The sequence below is a fragment of the Manis pentadactyla genome, chromosome 10, assembly GCF_030020395.1.
Source record: "Manis pentadactyla isolate mManPen7 chromosome 10, mManPen7.hap1, whole genome shotgun sequence".
Lineage (NCBI taxonomy): Eukaryota > Metazoa > Chordata > Mammalia > Pholidota > Manidae > Manis > Manis pentadactyla.
Window position 1 is genome coordinate 77,499,789 of NC_080028.1, and position 13,505 is coordinate 77,513,293.

Sequence of the window (13,505 nt, forward strand, 5' to 3'; positions counted from 1 at the left end):
TGCCAGGGAATGTGTTCACAGGGAGGACAAATCCTGAGAGGAGACAGCCAAGCATTTCAGGGTGGCTAGAGAAGATGGTCCCCCAGCTTCCAAACTGTGAGAAATAAGTGTTTGCTGGGTATGCTCCCCCATCTGTGGTATTTTGTTACAGCAGCTCAAGTGGACTAAGACACTATCTATATTACCATTTAATCAATATTTCTTGACCTTGACATTTTTTCTTTTTTTAGCTCAACTCCTTAAAAAAATGTTCATATGCCATCTACTGGCTGCTGTGTAGAGAGCACGCAACACAGAAGTCCCCAGAGCCAAGTGCCATTGCTGTCACTGAACTTCCAGGAGCTTAGTCACTTCTGGGGGTCAAGGAAGCTAAATCCATGTTTTTACCCCATGCCACGCCCAGGAAGATGCATGCCTCATGAGCCCTGTGGCACCAGCAGGCAGGAGCTGAGCCCCCAGGCATGGCTGGGATGCACTGGCAGGTTTAACCACGTATCTGGAAAATTTAAAGCCAACAGCAGGGTGGTGGCAGCAGGGCTGGAAAGCTCTGAGAAGCTTGCAATTTAAATATAGTCAAGGAGGGTCAAACAGCTGGGAACCAAAGAGAAGTCTTTCCTTGACTGTCATTTCCAACCATGGGTCACAGTAGGAATGTAAGCCCAGGGTCCCCTAGACAATCCCCACTTTTATTTCTGCTTCATAACTTTCATGCACCTGCTATATTCCCTGGAGCTCATTCATGTTAAGCTCATTTACTCTGAGTCCAGCACTAACTCATTATCCTCCTAAATACCTTGACTGGTAGATGCTATCATTATCACTATCACCCTGCCTTTAAGATTGATAAGATGAGGCTCAGAGGGATCACAAGAGATTGAACAAATTACTCAATCAGTGAGTGGCAGGGCTGTGACTCAGACCCAGGTCTGTCTGATTTCAAAGCCCATGTGTAGGCCAGAGGGCTACAGCATGTTCCCCAAAACTTCAGTCACTGCACAGGAGTCACCACAGCTGTGTACATACAGTCTGTCATGGACCAAATACTTGGTGTTCTCTCCAAATTCATACATTGAAATCATACCCCCAGTGTGATATATTAGAAGGTGGGCCTTTGAGAGGTAATGAGGTTTAGATGAGGTCGTGAGAGTGGGGCCCCAAGAAGGGATTAGTGCCCTTACAGTATGAGACACAAGAGCCTGTCTCCTCTCTCTGCTCTCTGCTACGTGAGGACACTTGAGAAGATGGCCATGTGCAAATGAGCAAGTGAATTCTTATCAAACTCTGGTTCTGCCAGAGCCTTGATCTTGGACTTCCCAGCCTTCAGAACTATGAAAAATAAATATTTGGTGTTTAAGTTTGCCCCCCAGTCCATGGTATTTTGTTCCAGCAGCCCAAGCACACTAAGACACCATTTAATCAATATTTCTTGACCTTGACCTTTTTTGACTCAGCTGAACTCCTTAAAGGGAAGTTCATATCCCATCCATAAATAATAAGTCACTATCACTTAGCATAATTAGGAAAGAGCCATAAAAATAAACTCAGTGGAAACAAAGCAACGCTACTAAATTGTGGCCTGCTCAAGGCTCCAACTGAAGTCTAATTTTTGTTGCCTAACAAGGCAGGTTAGCAAGATACCGGAAAATTGGCAAGTACTAGTGAGGCATTAAAGACAAGCCACCAAGGTGAAGACTTCTTTTTTGCTAATCATAAAGGTTGATAATTAGAAAAAGAGAGTAGTTTTCTTGCAGTGTAATTCAATGCTGTTGGATGCTAGAAGCATCTGAGTACCACTGGGGATCCGGTTCCCAACCCTGGGAAGGTTGGAAGGGCCTTAGAGTTCATGTAGGTCAGCTTCAGGTACATGTCAGATGGGATGTGAAATGATGCAGTTCTGAGGGTTGGTTGACAAACAACAATGGGCCCAAACTCTGGAGTTCTTATTTAAAATGAATGAAGAACTGAGGCCTGAAGGAAAATTCTCAACTGTAGGTCAAGTTTTTCACCCGAAGTGCAATCAGTCATTTTGAGTCCTTATTTCAACCCAGCTCATATCCCAGAGGCAATAAATGAAGGTGGACCTATTCATTTCAGTCCCACACACATTTATTAGGCACCCAGCGTCCTTCAAACACCCTTAGAAGGGCACATGAGGGAAGGTCACAGAGGGTGCCTTTGGAGGACGTGGGGTATGGGAGTCGGCATTGGTTGGGGAGAATCACTTTCCCCCTAGTATGTCCTTTTCTAAGGTTTGTCTTTTTAAACAGACTTTTTATTTTGGAATAATTTCATATTTATCAAAAAGTTGCAAAGATGCTACAGAGAGTTCCCGTATACCCTTCACCTCATTCCCACCATCGTTGACATCACCAAGATGCTGATATTGACGTATCACCCTGGGCAGGTGTTATCTATTCCAGACATATTTAAAAAGAAGAAAAGAAGAGAAAAGAAAAGAGTTGGTAGGTGCAGTGCCATAGGGGTCACATCAGCCCTCAAAGCCAGTAAGTGAAGGGGACGGTTCTGGGCGTGGGGCTCTGGGGTCTCAGGGCCAGCTCTCATGCTGTCCTGGGTCTCATTGGTCCATGAGTCTGGGCCTCAGTTTATTTATCTGCAATATGGGGACAATCATACCTATCTCCTAGGTAATTTATGGAAGTTCCAGGCATATAGAAAGTTCTCTCTGTAATATTTGCTCTTATCCATTTAATCCACATATTTTGAAAACCCACTTTGTATCAGATACCGCTTTCAGCAATGGGGTTGGAGCAAAACAGACAAAATACTTGCCCTTGCTGAGCTGACTGACTAGAAAGGGGCTTACATGTTGGGGAGACAAGTCATCATCTCAGCAACAAGTTACCCCATCTTTCTCGATGGAAGATTTAGACAGATTCTTGTTCAACTCCTGGCTCTACCACTAAAACGGGGTGATCTGGACATGTTAATTAGTCTTCCCAAGTCTCAGTTTCCTCTTCTGTAAAATGAGATAATACCTGCTACATCCTGGAGTTGCTGCTATGGAGATGAAATAAAATGCATCAAGTGCTTGGTGCACTGCTGAGCATGATAAAGAGGGGTCAGCATCATTCTTACATGTCCTTTCTCTGGAAGAAACCAAGACTAAAGGGAAGGAAACAAAAGCAGCTCCATCAGATCTGGAGAACAATAGATTTCTGGGCATTTGGCCATTCCTCTGTCCTTCCAGGTGAGACTGTGGTCCTCCACCTCTTAGAGGCCCATGTCTGCCCTGAAAGCTGAGTGCAGAGGGGACCTCACCGCCGTCTGTCCAGGGGCCAGTCCCTTAGCTCAGCTCTTGGAGCACGCACAGCCACATCTTCCTGCTATCGATCCAAGAGAGAGTCTTAGGTACCAGAAATGTATCTGAGCTTCATTCCTGGGAAAGTGGAACTCTGGATGCGTTCCAGAGGCTCCTGGCGACACCCTAGACTTTTACTGCCATCAATCACTCATGTAGGAAAGAAGCTCATTTCAACTGCAAGCATCCTGTTATGGGATGTACCAAGCATCTTGCCTTCCTGCTATAATGTGAATACAATGGGAAACAGCCAGTTGCTTTTAATGAGTCACCATTTTCAAAAAAATGAAATAACTCCTTTTAATTCAGATGCTCCTGGCTGCTCCATTCCCCTGGCCTGCCTTGTGAAGGATGCTGCTGGGTTCTGGGAGTAACCATACCCCCCCAGCTGCACAGTGCCTTCCCATTCTCAAGGTTTCTGTATTCACCATCACCCTGCAAGGAAGGTTTGGCCGCTAGGGAAACTGACTTGCCTCCAAATCTTGGCCATGGTTATAATTCTCTAAGGTGACTTTGGGCATGTTTTTTAACTTCTCCAAGTTTTTATGTTCTCGGCCATTCTGACTTGTCCAAGATCACAAAAATAAATAACTAGGAGAATGCCCGATCAGCAATGTGGGTAAGAAACAGGCACTGGAGTCAAGCCAACTTGGGTTTAAATCCCCGCTCTGCCTCTTTCTAATTACTGACCTTGGGCAAAGAATTTAACCTTGCTAGGCCTCAATGTCCTTATCTGCAAACTGGAGGTAAGGACGAGAATGTGAGACCACCTGAAGAAGCATTCTGAAAGCTCAGCAACCGAAGCTAAAGCAGGAATTGAGCTGACCTCTGCTCAGCAGCCTCTAAGCACTTTGCTCAGACCTGAGTTTCTCACCCTTGGCACTACTGACATTTGGGGCTGGAACAGTCTTTGCTGTGGGGCTGTCCCGTGCCTTGCAGGATGTTTGGCAGCACCTCAGGCCTCTACCCACTTAATGCCAGTAGCATCTTCCTACCAACCCAAAATGTCTTTGAGCATTTGCTAGTAGCCCCTGGGGGGACAAAATTGTCCCTCGTTAAGAATTACTCATTTAGACCCACTTTTTCAGTAGTGCTCCTGGGAACACCTTAATTCCTGTTTGCCTTAGAAGAAACATATTCACAATTTCCATGAATTAGGGTATGGACATTCTTGGGAGGACATTATTCAGCCTATCACAGTCTACATAATAGAGAAGGCCAAAGAAATCTACTATAGAGGGTTCCAGGATGGGTCATTATCAGCCTCGAGGGGAGGAACTATGACCTGTTGGGAGGGACTAGATCATTGAAGAAGAAAGGACAGCCAAGCAGTGAGGCTGGCCTCCTGCTTCCTGTGCATCGTCCACACCACCCAGCTCAGGGCCAGCAGCCATGACACGGCACCCCTGAGCTGACAGTATGACACATGTCAGAGTGTTGGCTCTGCTCCTTACTAGCTTGTGTCCCTGGACAAATTGTTTAAATTCTCCAAGTTTCCCCATTCTCACCTGTAAAGGGGTCAAATAATCCTTGCTTGCAATATTTGTTCATTCCATAATAACTATTTGCCTAGTTGTAAGTGGGTTATGCGACCTTCCCCACCCCCAGTATCTATCATCTGTTAAGGGGGGAGAATAATAGAAGCTACTCATTGGTTGTGGTGAAGGTTGAATGAGAGACTGTGTGTAAAACCAGTACAGCACAAGGACAGAGTGAGGTCTTGGTGTGTGTCAGTCATCATGATCACCATCACCAACAGCATCATCACCATCAAGAAGTACCGAACCTCAGACATCAACCATAGCCAGAGCTAGGGATGGGAAAGGCCAGAGGAGATCAGCCCTAGGGGAGCCCCTGCCCCAACTTCAACTCCCTCCCTAGGATTAGGCCTGGGGGAAGGGAGAAAAGGGGAAGGAGAAACAGATATTACGGTAATGGAAATAAATTCTTTTTTAATAAGCAGTCTAGAATATTATCCTTCAAGGACTTCAAGGAATCATCTCGGAATGCTTTATGCTTCTGATAATACCAGCATTCCTCAAGCTTTTTTACAACTTATCTTACACTCTTATACAACTACGAAATCCTTTTGGGAATAAGGAGAGGTACCAATAAACAGACTCTTCTTTGATAACTGCTTCCAATTCACTTTATAAGCCATTCAAGAAAAGTAGTTTAACACATTTATATTCATATCATTTAATTACCCTCTTTATTTGTACACCTTGACTCAGAAGGACTTTCGGTGGCTCCAAAAAATCAAACTCCCTCTCCAAAGCAAAGGTTTATCACTGTTGAGGATGCTCACTTCAACAGACTGGGACTGCAGTTCCCAAGGGGGATCTCTAGAAAGGTTTTCATTTCAAGAATGTGTGCACCACCTCCAGAGTGGGGCTTTGAAGGAAATGACACATGCATTCTGGCTGATATATTTAACAATCTTTAATGTCATATTTCATTTCCTGACATCCTCATCTCAACACTTCTAAGTGACCTTCAGTGAGTCACCAAACCGTTTCATCATATTTCTCCCAACCACAAGTGGAAGGACTCCAATTGGTTTCTGAGGTCTTTCAAGACCTTATGAGAGAATTAGTGTTCTTCCTAATTCAGAGAGAATTGTCAGGGATGTTGAATTAAAACTGGAAATTGATAACCCTGTAATTACAATAAGAAAATTGTCCAATTAAAATGGCAGAAGCAACTACAGGTTTTTCAACACATCTTCAGGTTCTTTCTATTTTTCAAGGTTCATTAAAAAAAAACAACCCTGCAATCTCAGAATGACTTCATGAATATAGACAATTATGAATCTATCCTGAGCTGTGGTTCATGCATCTCTACTAAGATTCCCTAACACTTCCAATTTACAAACCAATTTGGAAATAAGCAGAGGTTCCATGGCGTGCAAGGATGGATAGAGAACCAGATGGTACTGCTTAAAATCATGCTTGGAGGGGTAAAATGATCAGAATCTAGAGGAAAATTAATTGGAACTGTCTGAAGTAATATTTCCATTTTTAAAAATTGCTTAGTTTGGAAATTATGTGGCTCATTGCATCCCTCATGAGCTGGAAACTTAACAGGGAAGATAAACTGCTTGGAGAACATTATTTTCATTCAGAAAGTTCGAGACTGGGGAATAAGATGGGATAAATCCTTGTCTGAATGGGGGTGGTTCAGGTGTGACTTGGAATGTTCAAGAGTCAGAGAAAACCAGCCGGGAAGCAGGGCAAGCTTGGGTGGGCCAGTGTCCCCAACACAGACTGCGGCTGAAAAGCCAGAGGGAGCCAGGTCATGGCAGGAGAAGGGAGGCAACCGTGGAAATGGAGATGCTGGATGGGAAGTCCAGCCGGGTAAATCAGAGGAGGCCTGAGTCAGAGAGATCCATCCCAAAGGCTAAAGCATTAGGACTGGAAATACATAGGGACTTTTTTCTTTTATTAACTGCAACCCATACTTTGTTCATATGCCCTTGGTTGGTACCTATTGTCTTTTTTCTGTTCCAGAATCCCATCCATGATCCCACTTGACTTTACCCATCATGTCTTCTTAGGCTCCTCTTGGCTGTGATAATTTCTCAGACTTTCCTTGTTTTTGATGATCTTCAGGTATTTCATAGCATGTCCCTCAATTGGGATTTGTCTCATGTTTTCCTGATTAGACTGGGGTGATGGGTTTGGAGGAGAAAGACCACAGAGGGAAAGGGCCCTTCTCATCACCTTCTATCAAGGGCACATGCTCTAAAGGTGACTTGTCACTGTTGGTGTTGACCTTAATCACCTGGCTGAGGTGTGCTGGTTAGGCCTTCTCTCTGTGCTTGAACGTGTAGCGTGTTTCCATCTCAGTGAGTCTGTACTTGCAGTTCCATCTGCCTGCAACTTTCTTTCCTTCCACCTTCCCAAGCCTGCGCCTCTTGTCACTGAATGTCAGCTCAAATGCCATTTCTCAGAGAGATCTTCCCCTACCCCACTGTCTGAAGGAGCCCCCCATCATAACCTCAGTTTATTCTCTGCATAGGCTTGTCAACTTAACAGACAAGTTTATCTTTCTACTTGCCACCCACCTTCTCCATGAGGATGGACATTTCATTTCTGCATACCTTGCTTCTAGAACATCACCTGAAGTATGGTAGCTTTGTTGAATAAACAGCCCTTAAATGACATATGTGGCCACATCACTTGTCCAAGGTCACTCAGAGGAAGAACCACCTAGGAAAGCAGACCCCTGACCATCAAAAGGGAGGTTGGAAACCTAAGTGTCCATCAATATATGACTGGATAAAGCAGATGTGGTTCATATACACAATGGAATATTATTCAGCCATAAAAATAAAAGAAATCCTGCCATTTGCAACAACATGGATGGATCTAGAGGGTATTATACTCAGTGAAATAAGCCAGGTAGAGAAAGACAAATACCAAGTGATTTCATTTATTTGTGGAGTATAACAACAAAGCAAAACAGAAGGAACAAAATAGCAGCAGACTCACAGCCACCAAGAAGGGACTAGCTGTTAGCAAAAAGAAGGGGATTGGGAGGTTTGGGGGGGGGAGAAGGGGATTAAGGGGCACAGTAATTAGCAATCACAATATAGGTTGATCACAGGGGTTGTAGTACAGAATGGAGAAGACTGTTAATGATTCTGTAACATCTTACTATGTTGATGGACAGTGACCGCATGGAGGGGATGAGGACTTGATGATATGGGTGAACATTGAACCACTGTGTTGTGTATTTGAAACCAACATAAGACTGTATATCAATCATACTTCAATAATAATAATAAAAACAAAGGGATGCTGGAGAGAATGAAAACCAGAGTCTGTAAGAAGCATCTGAACAGGCTGAATGATGGCCTGGCTTCTGTTTTTGATTTTTGGTGTCAGCTTTTTTGAAGCCGTTGACCCTTGGGCTTGAATACTCAGGTTTTGCACCTCTTGCAGCACTGGTGGGCAACTGGCCCTTGCCACACTTTCAGTCCTACCTGGGATAGGCAAGAAGTTATGGGTTTTTGCTCTACAGGCATGCAGTCCTCTTTATCCTTCATCTGGGACCATTTTTTCTAATTATAAAAATAAGACAATAATAATAATAATAATAATACCATGCAGCCACTGTGGAAAGTAGTATGGAGGTTCCTTAAAAACGTGAAAATAGAAATACCATACAACCCAGTAACTCCACTTCTAGGAATTTACCTAAAGAAAACAAAATCTCTGATTTGAAAAGATATGTGCACCCCTATGATTACTGCCACATTATTTACAATAGCCAAGGTATGGAAGCAACCAAAGTGTCCATCAATAGATGAATGGAAAAAGATGTGATACACAATGGAATATTATTCAGCTACAAAAAAGAAATCCTGCCATTTGCAACAACATAGATGGGCCTAGAGGGTATTATGCTAAATGAAATAAGCCAAGTGGAGAAAGACAAATGCCCTATGATTTCACTTATTTACAGAACCTACAAATAAAACAAAACAACAGTAGACTCACAGACACTGAGAAGTGACTGGTGGTTAGCATGGAGGAGGGCTTGGGGTGGATGGGTGAAATAGGTGAAGGGGATAAGGGGGCACAAAAATCTCAAACATAATATAAATTAGTCACAGAGATGAAAGTACAGCATAGATAATATAGTCAATAGTTCTGTAACATCTTCCTGTGCTGACAGATCATAACTGCACCAGTTGGGGTGAGGATTTAATAGGTTGTGCAACTGTTGAATCACTATGTTGTATACTTGAAACCAATATAATACTGTATGTGAACTATATACTTCAATATAAATAATAAATAATGATTTATTTAAAAAATAATAACATCATAGTCTGTCTTCAAGGAAGTGCGTTTAACTCCCCACCCATAAGGGTGGGCTGTACTTAGTGATTTCCTTCCAAAGAGGACAGGGAGAAGGAAAGAATGCTGCAGGCAGATGGAACTGCAAGTACAGACTCGCTGAGATGGAAACATGCTGCATATTCAAGGACAGAGAGAAGGCCAGTGTGGGTGGAGCAACAGAAGAAAGGGGAGGCATGTTACAGGGTAGAGACAGGCAGGGGCCAGATGATGCAAAGCATGGGCCATGGTGGAAGATTTGGATTTCATTCCCAATGGTTGGCCTACAGGAGGATTTTAAGCAGGGGAGTGATGAGATCCAATGGTGTTTTTAAAAGTCACTGTCTCCTGTGAAAGAGTGCCCTGTTGAGGGAGTCACGTAGAAGGAGGAAGGTTGGCATAGGATTAAATGCATCATAACGTGTACAAAGTGCTTAGGCCAAGGTCTGGTACAGCAAGTGATCAATAAAGGCAATAGAATAAAATAAAATACGTGCTAACAATGAATGCACTACTGCAGCTAAGCAGAGATGCTTGCTACTTCTTCCCTCTTAGCCACAGCTCTCTGCAGCTCCCACTGTCCATGGATCTCTGCAGAGGGTGGGGCAGCCCTGAGGTCGCTGGCTATCCTGCTGCCACATTCAGGGCTGACTAGCTGGGGTATGGCAGACGTCTCAGGGAGGCAGAGTGTCTGCAGGCACACGCACCCAGGCAAACAAGGCGGGGCCTGAAACACCAGCCCAGGACTCAGTCAGCCCTGGACTGTGTCCTGAGGGTTCCCTGAAAAGGTAACAGAATATGTCATCCCCAAATTTGCCACTTTGACATGAAAATTATTTTGAGCTGAAGGTATTTGAGAAAAAACATGTAAGAAAAGCTCTCTACCCTCCCCCTATTTGCCTAAAGCAGGACAGAAATTTGTAAAGGTGACTGCTCTCCCCTCTCTGTCAGGAAAGACAACTTTAGATCCTCATCAGCTTGGAGATGACACCAGAGCAATCTACATAACGCAACACTAACTCGCCCTTATCTTCCATTAGTGTTCCACATACATTTACCTTCCTATAAGAAACCAAGTTCTTTTCCTTGGTCTTACCCCTTTTCTAAAAATGTATTGTTCTTTTGTTAAGATGCTATGTAAGCCCAAGTTCTAACCACTATCATAAGTTACTCATCACTGGGTACTCCCATGTGTAGGCATGATGCACATGTTAATAAACTTCGGTTTGTTTTTCTCATGTTAATCTGCCCTTTTTCAGTCTAATTTATAGGGCCTCAGCCAGGGAGTCTAAGAAGGGCAGAGGAAAAAGACATTCCCCCCCCACACACCTGCTTGGCATCTCTTAAGGTGGGTGTAGATAACCAAGCGCCACAGTCTTGGTCTGGCAGAGGATGCAGGAAAAGCTGCTGAGTCTGAAATGGGTCATTGAGAGTTAAAAAAAAAAAAGAGCAAGGTTTGTAATAAATTATATTTGGTGAAAGGTAGGACCAGCTAGGCTCTGCGGTGGGGCGAGGGTGGGGAGCAGAGCAAACTGTCAACAGTACCCCCGAGCCTGGAAATCTCCAACATGAAATCATTGAGAGCCCACATCAGAACACAGCTATTTTGAGCCCAGCTAGAAAACTGGACTCTGTCTGCCTTTACTGAGAGTGGTGAATGGCTGAGCCAGGCGGCTAGCTATTCAAGTGACTGCTTCCCCTACAGAGAATTTCAACCAACTGAGTGGTCTGAGTCTAGGCTCCCACCCCCACGATTTCAAGGAAAATGAAAAATAAGCCTTTCTCTAGCTCCGGGTTTGCCAAGTCCAGAAAGCCTGCTCCCAGAGAAGCTAGAACCTGCACAGAGAATTTTGAGAATTTTGCCCACGGGAAGACAAGCGATTCCTTTGAGAAGAATGGGTGTGAAGGGCAATTTCCTGCTTCTGGTAGCTCCCTCAGTCATTGTGTTCAGGACATTTAGATTCTAAATGTCACAGTATGATGTCTTGGATGTGGAGAGGACATGTGTTGACTCTGCCTCCCAGCAGCCATTCACCTTTCCTTGGTCACAGGACCCCTATTCCTGTTGGAGAACCAACATGGGCAGCACTGCCAGGTCTTGGGGGCTGTGGGTTGTTCCTTTGCCTCAGCCCACTGTGGCTGGTTCAGAACGGCGTGGGGCCCAATAACGAAACGGAAATAATCCCACACAAAAGTTTTGTGTGAACTCTTGGAGGAAGAGAGATCCTGTCCAACTGCTAGCTGGACATGAACCTGCCATTACAGGGATACTGATGGCAAAGCCTTCGTGGAGGGGGAGGAACCAAGAGATGGAGAGAAATAGATGAGGTACTTTGAACCCCCACTGTAAAGTCAAGCAGTGCATTCCCTAGTTGCTCAAACAGCTTGAGTTTTCTGTTGCATGCAACCAATAGTCACACAAACACTCAACATCTTCTAAGAGGGATGTGTAAGGAGGAGCAGGGAGTGAAAATGCCCCTGGGCCATTAGGGCTGTGGGGAGTCCTCTGGCTCCCACCCACCTACAGTCAGAATTCCAACACAGCCATCTCCTAAAGCAGGCACCCCGGTCTGCAGCCCGAGGGCCAGATCCAGCCCACTACAGTTTTTGTACAGAGACTGAGCCAAGCATGGTTTTTACATTTTTATATTGTTGGAAAAAAAATCAAAAGAAAGATAACAGATGATGACATATGAGAATTACACAAAATTTGAATTTCAGTGTCCACAAATAAAGCTTTATTGAAACATAGCCATGCCCATTTATTTACATATGTTTAATACATGCTGCTTTCACACAACAAAGTTGAATGTTCGGAATAGAGGCCATATGGCCTTAAAGACAGAAATATTTACTATTAGCTCTTTCAGAAAAGGTTTGCAGACCCTTATCCTAAAGGGTCCTTTAGACATCTAGGAAAAGAGATTCTGTAACTTGCCTTTCATAAAGTAGGACATTGAGGGCCTTAAGTTCCAAACTTAAGATGCTGATAAACTTGGTAGAACAATTGGTTTTTCTTTCCAGGTAAAATGAGCAGAACTACTAATTATTTATGTAAGCTTGTTTAAGAGAAATGTTTAAGCTTTAAAGGCTATAAACTGAAAGTACCTTCTAGAATTTAAATCACAATCCTAATGATATATTCAATTTTAGTCTTGGTTGTTTAGCCCTATTATTCCATGATCATCAAAATTCTCTTTCTAGCATCTTCTCTTCTTTTGCATAATCTGAGAAATATTCTAAGCCTTAATTGAAATGAACTATCCAGTAAGAATAATAATAGCTATTATTTGTTAACCTTTTACTCTTTGCCAGGCAGAGTTCTGAGCATTTTACTTATATTAACACATTTAATGGTCCCAATAACTCTATCAAGTAGGTAATATTATCATACCCATTTGGTAAACAAGAAAACTAAAGTATAGAGACAGATTAAGTAATTCACCTCAGGTCACACAGCCAGCAAATACTGGGGTCAGGATTCAACCCCAGTAATCTGGCCCCCTAAGTGGACCACACTGTCAGGTAGACCATCTCAGCTCTATTTAAAAGGGTTGAGGGTAATAAAATTTCACTACTATTTGAATTTTAATTAGTAGCATAATAAAACATATGCTTTTTTTTTACTTCTTAAAATGCCATGTTTTCTAGAAAATGTCTTTTCTCTGAACCATCTATGTGGTCAAGTTCATACCACATAGATCCCACCCCTCTCCAGTCTCCCACATCTGACTGGACCACATGGGAGCCATCTGAACCACGTGGGCAAATGGGCTCCTTCCCTGAGACTTTGGCACTGAGATTCAGATTCCAGCCTCAAACTGCTGTCTTAAAACAGAAACCTAGCAACTGTTAGTCACAAGTGCTGAAAACCCAGAGAAAGCCACTCTTCCATGTGAGAGCAGAATGATGGAGAAATGAGAAAAATACAGATAAGAAGTGGAGGTGGAGGAAGGGAACCTCTGGTTCACAACATGCTCTAGTCCCTTCCTGAATTCAAAGGGAGCTCTACCCCCGGGTCCCATGAGACACCACCCCACTGCACCCCCCGCGATGGTTTCTAATGTCTTAGGGAACCGGAACTGAGATCTGTGTGTGGGTGTGCTTACAGCTGTAAGAAGGGTCCTACCCTAGAGGAGCTCCGAAGAGCCGTCATAAGCTGGGTAATGGGGTGGGTAGGGGTGGGTGAGATGAAAGTGGAAAGTTTTGTACTACAATTGAGGAGAATCGTTAAGAGGATCTAGAACTGTGCTCTTATGGCTCTTTAAATTAATTAAAACTAAATGTTTCAATTAAAAATTCAGTTTCTTGGTCATAGCCACCTTTCAAGTGCTTAATAG